Source organism: Ranitomeya variabilis, chromosome 4 (genome assembly GCF_051348905.1).
Source record: "Ranitomeya variabilis isolate aRanVar5 chromosome 4, aRanVar5.hap1, whole genome shotgun sequence".
Taxonomy (NCBI): domain Eukaryota; kingdom Metazoa; phylum Chordata; class Amphibia; order Anura; family Dendrobatidae; genus Ranitomeya; species Ranitomeya variabilis.
In genome coordinates, this window is record NC_135235.1 from 601,252,033 (window position 1) to 601,259,532 (window position 7,500).

Genomic DNA, 7,500 nt, shown 5'->3' on the forward strand with positions numbered 1-7,500 from the left:
GCTGAGAAGGGGCGTAGCAGTTGGCTGTCGGTGGGCGAGTCTGCAGGCAAAGGAGACAAGGAGACGGAGACCACTACTTCTGCAGCTGAGAAGGGGCGTAGCAGTGACTGTCGGTGGGCGGATTCTGCTGGGGGGAGGCTGGGGTCTGGTCGCCAGGGGTCCGCGGCGATGTCGGCGACCCACCTGACCTGTCTTGAAACACGGACCAAGGAGTCTAACGCGCGCGCGAGATCGAGGGCTCGACGCGAAACCCTGTGGCGCAATGAAGGTGAAGGCCGGGGCGCCCCGGCCGAGGTAGGATCCCGCCGCCTGCTCCGGGGGGTTGACACGGTGGGCGCACCACTGGCCCGCCTCGCCCGCTCCATCGGGGAGGTGGAGCACGAGCGCGCGCGATAGGACCCGAAAGATGGTGAACTATGCCCGGGCAGGACGAAGCCAGAGGAAACTCTGGTGGAGGTCCGCAGCGGTCCTGACGTGCAAATCGGTCGTCTGACCTGGGTATAGGGGCGAAAGACTAATCGAACCATCTAGTAGCTGGTTCCCTCCGAAGTTTCCCTCAGGATAGCTGGCGCGCTCCAGGGACCCAGTTTTATCCGGTAAAGCGAATGATTAGAGGTCTTGGGGCTGAAACGATCTCAACCTATTCTCAAACTTTAAATGGGTAAGAAGCCCGGCTCGCTGGCCTGGAGCCGGGCGTGGAATGTGGGCGCCCAGTGGGCCACTTTTGGTAAGCAGAACTGGCGCTGCGGGATGAACCGAACGCCGGGTTAAGGCGCCCGATGCCGACACTCATCAGACCCCAGAAAAGGTGTTGGTTGATATAGACAGCAGGACGGTGGCCATGGAAGTCGGAATCCGCTAAGGAGTGTGTAACAACTCACCTGCCGAATCAACTAGCCCTGAAAATGGATGGCGCTGGAGCGTCAGACCCATACCCGGCCGTCGCCGGCAGTCGAAGCCCGCGGGGGCTAGGCCGCGACGAGTAGGAGGGCCGCCGCGGTGAGCGCTGAAGTCCCGGGCGAGGGCCCGGACGGAGCCGCCGCGGGTGCAGATTGTGGTGGTAGTAGCAAATATTCAAATGAGAACTTTGAAGGCCGAGGTGGAGAAGGGTTCCATGTGAACAGCAGTTGATCATGGGTCAGTCAGTCCTAAGTGATGGGCGAGCGCCGTTCCGAAGGGACGGGCGATGGCCTCCGTCGCCCTCGGCCGATTGAAAGGGAGTCGGGTTCAGATCCCCGAACCCAGAGCGACGGAGACGGGCGCCCCGCTGCCTCCCCCCCCAAACAAGGGGGGGGTGGCGGGGGCGCCCAGAGCGGCAACGCAAACGATCCCGGAGAAGCCGGCGGGAGCCCCGGGGAGAGTTCTCTTTTCTTTGTGAAAGGCAGGGCGCCCTGGAACGGGTTCGCCCCGAGAGAGGGGCCCGAGCCTTGGAAAGCATCGCGATTCCGGCGGCGTCCAGTGAGCTCTCGCTGTCCCTTGAAAATCCGGGGGAGTTGGTGTAAATCTCGCCCCGGGCCGTACCAATATCCGCAGCAGGTCTCCAAGGTGAACAGCCTCTGGCATGTTGGAACAATGTAGGTAAGGGAAGTCGGCAAGTCAGATCCGTAACTTTGGGATAAGGATTGGCTCTAAGGGCTGGGCCGGTCGGGCCGGGGCGCGAAGCGGGGCTGGGCGCGCGACCTCTGGCCTGCCCTCAGCCGCCCGAACCCCCCACCCGACCCCACGCGTTTCGCCCACGAGGGCGCGCGCGCGGGGACCCGGACGGGGACGGGTTGCCGGGCGGGCCGGGAACGGTCGTGCGGGGGGGTCCAGGCGGGCAGCGGCGACTCTGGAAGCACGCCGGGCCCTTCCCGTGGATCGCCCCGGCTGCGGCGGGCGCCTCTCCGCCGCCCCCCTTCCCGTCCCGACGGGTTCGCCCCCGGCGGGCGCGGCGGGGGGAGCCGGGCCGGACGGTGCCTCTCCTCGGCCGGCGCCTAGCAGCTGACTTAGAACTGGTGTGGACCAGGGGAATCCGACTGTTTAATTAAAACAAAGCATCGCGAAGGCCCGAGATGGGTGTTGACGCAATGTGATTTCTGCCCAGTGCTCTGAATGTCAAAGTGAAGAAATTCAATGAAGCGCGGGTAAACGGCGCGAGTAACTATGACTCTCTTAAGGTAGCCAAATGCCTCGTCATCTAATTAGTGACGCGAATGAATGGATGAACGAGATTCCCACTGTCCCTACCTACTATCTAGCGAAACCACAGCCAAGGGAACGGGCTTGGCGGAATCAGCGGGGAAAGAAGACCCTGTTGAGGAGGAGAGAGGGGAGTGTCAGTGCCCCGAAAATCCCTCCACATCCACCCAGTCCTGCCCTGCTAACTATACAAAGCCCAGGCAGCAGTGCAGAAACAAGTACCGAAGGCGCAAGTCGCAAAACAAGAGGAGGAGGAGGTGGTGGAAGCGCCTACGGAAGCGCAAGCCAGGAATGATGGCACCCCACAACACATCACAATACCTCACGGAGACTAAAGAGGTGCCGGAGCCTGACCTGCGCCCCGCTCAGCGGAGCAGCGATGAACACTCTGCGGAGTAGCGATGAACTCTCTTTGGTGATTCGGCTGGCTCCGCTCACCATTTGTCAATAAACATGCATTTTAGTTTTACCCACGAGGCTGAAGTTAGTTTCTTATTCGGCGTTTGTTTCCTTTCTGTTTTTTATAGGTTTAACCCCTTCCCGACCTTTGACGCCACGTAGGCGTCATGAAAGTCGGTGCCAATATGTGGCGTCATGGAATGATCGCGTTCCTGCAGATCGGGTGAAAGGGTTAACTCCAATTTCACCCGATCTGCAGGGACAGGGGGAGTGGTACTTCAGCCCAGGGGGGGGGTGGCTTCTGTAAAACTAAGCAAAATCATCATTCTGGGGGGCTGGGAATCCTGGGTGGTCCCCAAACAAGACATTAGTGTTTATTGGTTAATATTCAGGCTGGAGAATTAAGAAATGTATAGAAACAGCGGCTGCACCACAGTTACAGGAGAGATCATGGCACACAGGGTTACATAACAGACAGGGTGACAATGGAGGAGTGCCTGGACAGGCTGCGGTTGCTAGGTTACGGAAGGCGTCTGCGCAGTCAATAACGTTGCCTTCTGAAACGGCCAATCAGCTGAGAAGGGGAGTAGCAGTTGGCTGTCGGTTGGCGAGTCTGCAGGCGAAGGAGACAAGGAGGTGGAGACTTCACTACTTCTGCAGCTGAGAAGGGGCGTAGCAGTTGGCTGTCGGTTGGCGAGTCTGCAGGCAAAGGAGACAAGGAGGCGGAGACTTCACTACTTCTGCAGCTGAGAAGGGGCGTAGCAGTTGGCTGTCGGTTGGCGAGTCTGAAGGCAAAGGAGACAAGGAAGCGGAGACTTCACTACTTCTGTAGCTGAGAAGGGGCGTAGCAGTTGGCTGTCGGTGGGCGAGTCTGCAGGCGAAGGAGACAAGGAGGCGGAGACTTCACTACTTCTGCAGCTGAGAAGGGGCGTAGCAGTTGGCTGTCGGTGGGCGAGTCTGCAGGCAAAGGAGACAAGGAGGCGGAGACTTCACTACTTCTGCAGCTGAGAAGGGGTGTAGCAGTTGGCTGTCGGTTGGCGAGTCTGCAGGCGAAGAAGGTGGAGACCACTACTTTTGCAGCTGAGAAGGGGCGTAGCAGTGGCTGTCGGTGGGCGGAGTCTGCAGGCCAAGGAGACGGAGACCACTACTTCTGCAGCTGAGAAGGGGCGTAGCAGTGGCTGTCGGTGGGCGAGTCTGCAGGCAAAGGAGACAAGGAGGCGGAGACTTCACTACTTCTGCAGCTGAGAAGGGGCGTAGCAGTTGGCTGTCGGTTGGCGGAGTCTGCAGGCGAAGGAGACAAGGAGGCGGAGACCACTACTTCTGCAGCTGAGAAGGGGCCTAGCAGTGGCTGTCGGTGGGCGGAGTCTGCAGGCCAAGGAGGCGGAGACCACTACTTCTGCAGCTGAGAAGGGGCGTAGCAGTGGCTGTCGGTGGGCGGATTCTGCTGGGGGGAGGCTGGGGTCCGGTCGCCAGGGGTCCGCGGCGATGTCGGCGACCCACCTGACCCATCTTGAAACACGGACCAAGGAGTCTAACGTGCGCGCGAGTCCGAGGGCTTGACGCGAAACCCTGTGGCGCAATGAAGGTGAAGGCCGGGGCGCCCCGGCCGAGGTGGGATCCCGCCGCCTACTCCGGGGGGTTGACACGGCGGGCGCACCACCGGCCCGCCTCACCCGCTCCGTCGGGGAGGTGGAGCACGAGCGCGCGCGATAGGACCCGAAAGATGGTGAACTATGCCCGGGCAGGACGAAGCCAGAGGAAACTCTGGTGGAGGTCCGCAGCGGTCCTGACATGCAAATCGGTCGTCTGACCTGGGTATAGGGGCGAAAGACTAATCAAACCATCTAGTAGCTGGTTCCCTCCGAAGTTTCCATCAGGATAGCTGGCGCGCTCCAGGGACCCAGTTTTATCCGGTAAAGCGAATGATTAGAGGTCTTGGGGCTGAAACGATCTCAACCTATTCTCAAACTTTAAATGGGTAAGAAGCCCGGCTCACTGGCCTGGAGCCGGGCGTGGAATGCGCGCGCCCAGTGGGCCACTTTTGGTAAGCAGAACTGGCGCTGCGGGATGAACCGAACACCGGGTTAAGGCGCCCGATGCCGACGCTCATCAGACCCCAGAAAAGGTGTTGGTTGATATAGACAGCAGGACGGTGGCCATGGAAGTCGGAATCCGCTAAGGAGTGTGTAACAACTCACCTGCCGAATCAACTAGCCCTGAAAATGGATGGCGCTGGAGCGTCGGACCCATACCCGGCCGTCGCCGGCAGTCGAAGCCCGCGGGGGCTAGGCCGCGACGAGTAAGAGGGCCGCCGTGGTGAGCGCTGAAGTCCCGGACGAGGGCCCGGATGGAGCCGCCGCGGGTGCAGATCGTGGTGGTAGTAGCAAATATTCAAATGAGAACTTTGAAGGCCGAAGTGGAGAAGGGTTCCATGTGAACAACAGTTGAACATGGGTCAGTCGGTCCTAAGTGATGGGCGAGCGCCGTTCCGAAGGGACGGGCGAAGGCCTCCGTCGCCCTCGGCCAATCAAAAGGGAGTCGGGTTCAGATCCCCGAACCCGGAGCAGCGGAGACGGGCGCCCCGCTGCCTCCCCCCCCTAAACAAGGGGGGGTGGCGGGGGCGCCCAGAGCGGCAACGCAAACGATCCCGGAGAAGCCGGCGGGAGCCCCGGGGAGAGTTCTCTTTTCTTTGTGAAAGGCAGGGCGCCCTGGAACGGGTTCGCCCCGAGAGAGGGGCCCGAGCCTTGGAAAGCATCGCGGTTCCGGCGGCGTCCGGTGAGCTCTCGCTGGCCCTTGAAAATCCGGGGGAGTTGGTGTAAATCTCGCCCCGGGCCGTACCCATATCCGCAGCAGGTCTCCAAGGTGAACAGCCTCGGGCAAGTTGGAACAATGTAGGTAAGGGAAGTCGGCAAGTCAGATCCGTAACTTTGGGATAAGGATTGGCTCTAAGGGCTGGGCCGGTCGGGCCGCGAAGCGGGGCTGGGCGCGCGACCTCCGGCCTGCCCTCAGCCGCCCGAACCCCCCACCCGACCCCACGCGTTTCGCCCACGAGGGCGCGCGCGCGGGGACCCGGACGGAGACGGGTTGCCGGGCGGGCCGGGAACGGTCGTGCGGGGGGGTCCAGGCGGGCAGCGGCGACTCTGGAAGCACGCCGGGCCCTTCCCGTGGATCGCCCCGGCTGCGGCGGGCGCCTCTCCGCCGCCCCCCTTCCCGTCCCGACGGGTTCGCCCCCGGCGGGCGCGGCGGGGGGAGCCGGGCCGGACGGTGCCTCTCCTCGGCCGGCGCCTAGCAGCTGACTTAGAACTGGTGTGGACCAGGGGAATCCGACTGTTTAATTAAAACAAAGCATCGCGAAGGCCCGAGATGGGTGTTGACGCAATGTGATTTCTGCCCAGTGCTCTGAATGTCAAAGTGAAGAAATTCAATGAAGCGCGGGTAAACGGCGCGAGTAACTATGACTCTCTTAAGGTAGCCAAATGCCTCGTCATCTAATTAGTGACGCGAATGAATGGATGAACGAGATTCCCACTGTCCCTACCTACTATCTAGCGAAACCACAGCCAAGGGAACGGGCTTGGCGGAATCAGCGGGGAAAGAAGACCCTGTTGAGGAGGAGAGAGGGGAGTGTCAGTGCCCCGAAAATCCCTCCACATCCACCCAGTCCTGCCCTGCTAACTATACAAAGCCCAGGCAGCAGTGCAGAAACAAGTACCGAAGGCGCAAGTCGCAAAACAAGAGGAGGAGGAGGTGGTGGAAGCGCCTACGGAAGCGCAAGCCAGGAATGATGGCACCCCACAACACATCACAATACCTCACGGAGACTAAAGAGGTGCCGGAGCCTGACCTGCGCCCCGCTCAGCGGAGCAGCGATGAACACTCTGCGGAGTAGCGATGAACTCTCTTTGGTGATTCGGCTGGCTCCGCTCACCATTTGTCAATAAACATGCATTTTAGTTTTACCCACGAGGCTGAAGTTAGTTTCTTATTCGGCGTTTGTTTCCTTTCTGTTTTTTATAGGTTTAACCCCTTCCCGACCTTTGACGCCACGTAGGCGTCATGAAAGTCGGTGCCAATATGTGGCGTCATGGAATGATCGCGTTCCTGCAGATCGGGTGAAAGGGTTAACTCCAATTTCACCCGATCTGCAGGGACAGGGGGAGTGGTACTTCAGCCCAGGGGGGGGGTGGCTTCTGTAAAACTAAGCAAAATCATCATTCTGGGGGGCTGGGAATCCTGGGTGGTCCCCAAACAAGACATTAGTGTTTATTGGTTAATATTCAGGCTGGAGAATTAAGAAATGTATAGAAACAGCGGCTGCACCACAGTTACAGGAGAGATCATGGCACACAGGGTTACATAACAGACAGGGTGACAATGGAGGAGTGCCTGGACAGGCTGCGGTTGCTAGGTTACGGAAGGCGTCTGCGCAGTCAATAACGTTGCCTTCTGAAACGGCCAATCAGCTGAGAAGGGGAGTAGCAGTTGGCTGTCGGTTGGCGAGTCTGCAGGCGAAGGAGACAAGGAGGTGGAGACTTCACTACTTCTGCAGCTGAGAAGGGGCGTAGCAGTTGGCTGTCGGTTGGCGAGTCTGCAGGCAAAGGAGACAAGGAGGCGGAGACTTCACTACTTCTGCAGCTGAGAAGGGGCGTAGCAGTTGGCTGTCGGTTGGCGAGTCTGAAGGCAAAGGAGACAAGGAAGCGGAGACTTCACTACTTCTGTAGCTGAGAAGGGGCGTAGCAGTTGGCTGTCGGTGGGCGAGTCTGCAGGCGAAGGAGACAAGGAGGCGGAGACTTCACTACTTCTGCAGCTGAGAAGGGGCGTAGCAGTTGGCTGTCGGTTGGCGAGTCTGCAGGCGAAGAAGGTGGAGACCACTACTTTTGCAGCTGAGAAGGGGCGTAGCAGTGGCTGTCGGTGGGCGGAGTC

The 7,500-nt window shown here is 60.1% G+C and overlaps 1 protein-coding gene and 1 long non-coding RNA gene across 2 annotated transcripts in view; one reads left to right on the forward strand and one right to left on the reverse strand.

The window, feature by feature from the left end:
- The window catches only part of LOC143765981 (uncharacterized), a 4,901-nt gene extending 3,461 nt beyond the window's left edge, over positions 1–1,440 (forward strand). Inside the window, exon 2 of the long non-coding RNA XR_013213492.1 lies at positions 809–1,440. This is a non-coding gene — a long non-coding RNA (uncharacterized LOC143765981). The remainder of the gene's footprint in view (positions 1–808) is intronic.
- The window catches only part of LOC143765983 (uncharacterized), a 174,982-nt gene that overhangs the window by 68,227 nt on the left and 99,255 nt on the right, over positions 1–7,500 (reverse strand). The gene's annotated exons all lie outside the window — the stretch shown is intronic.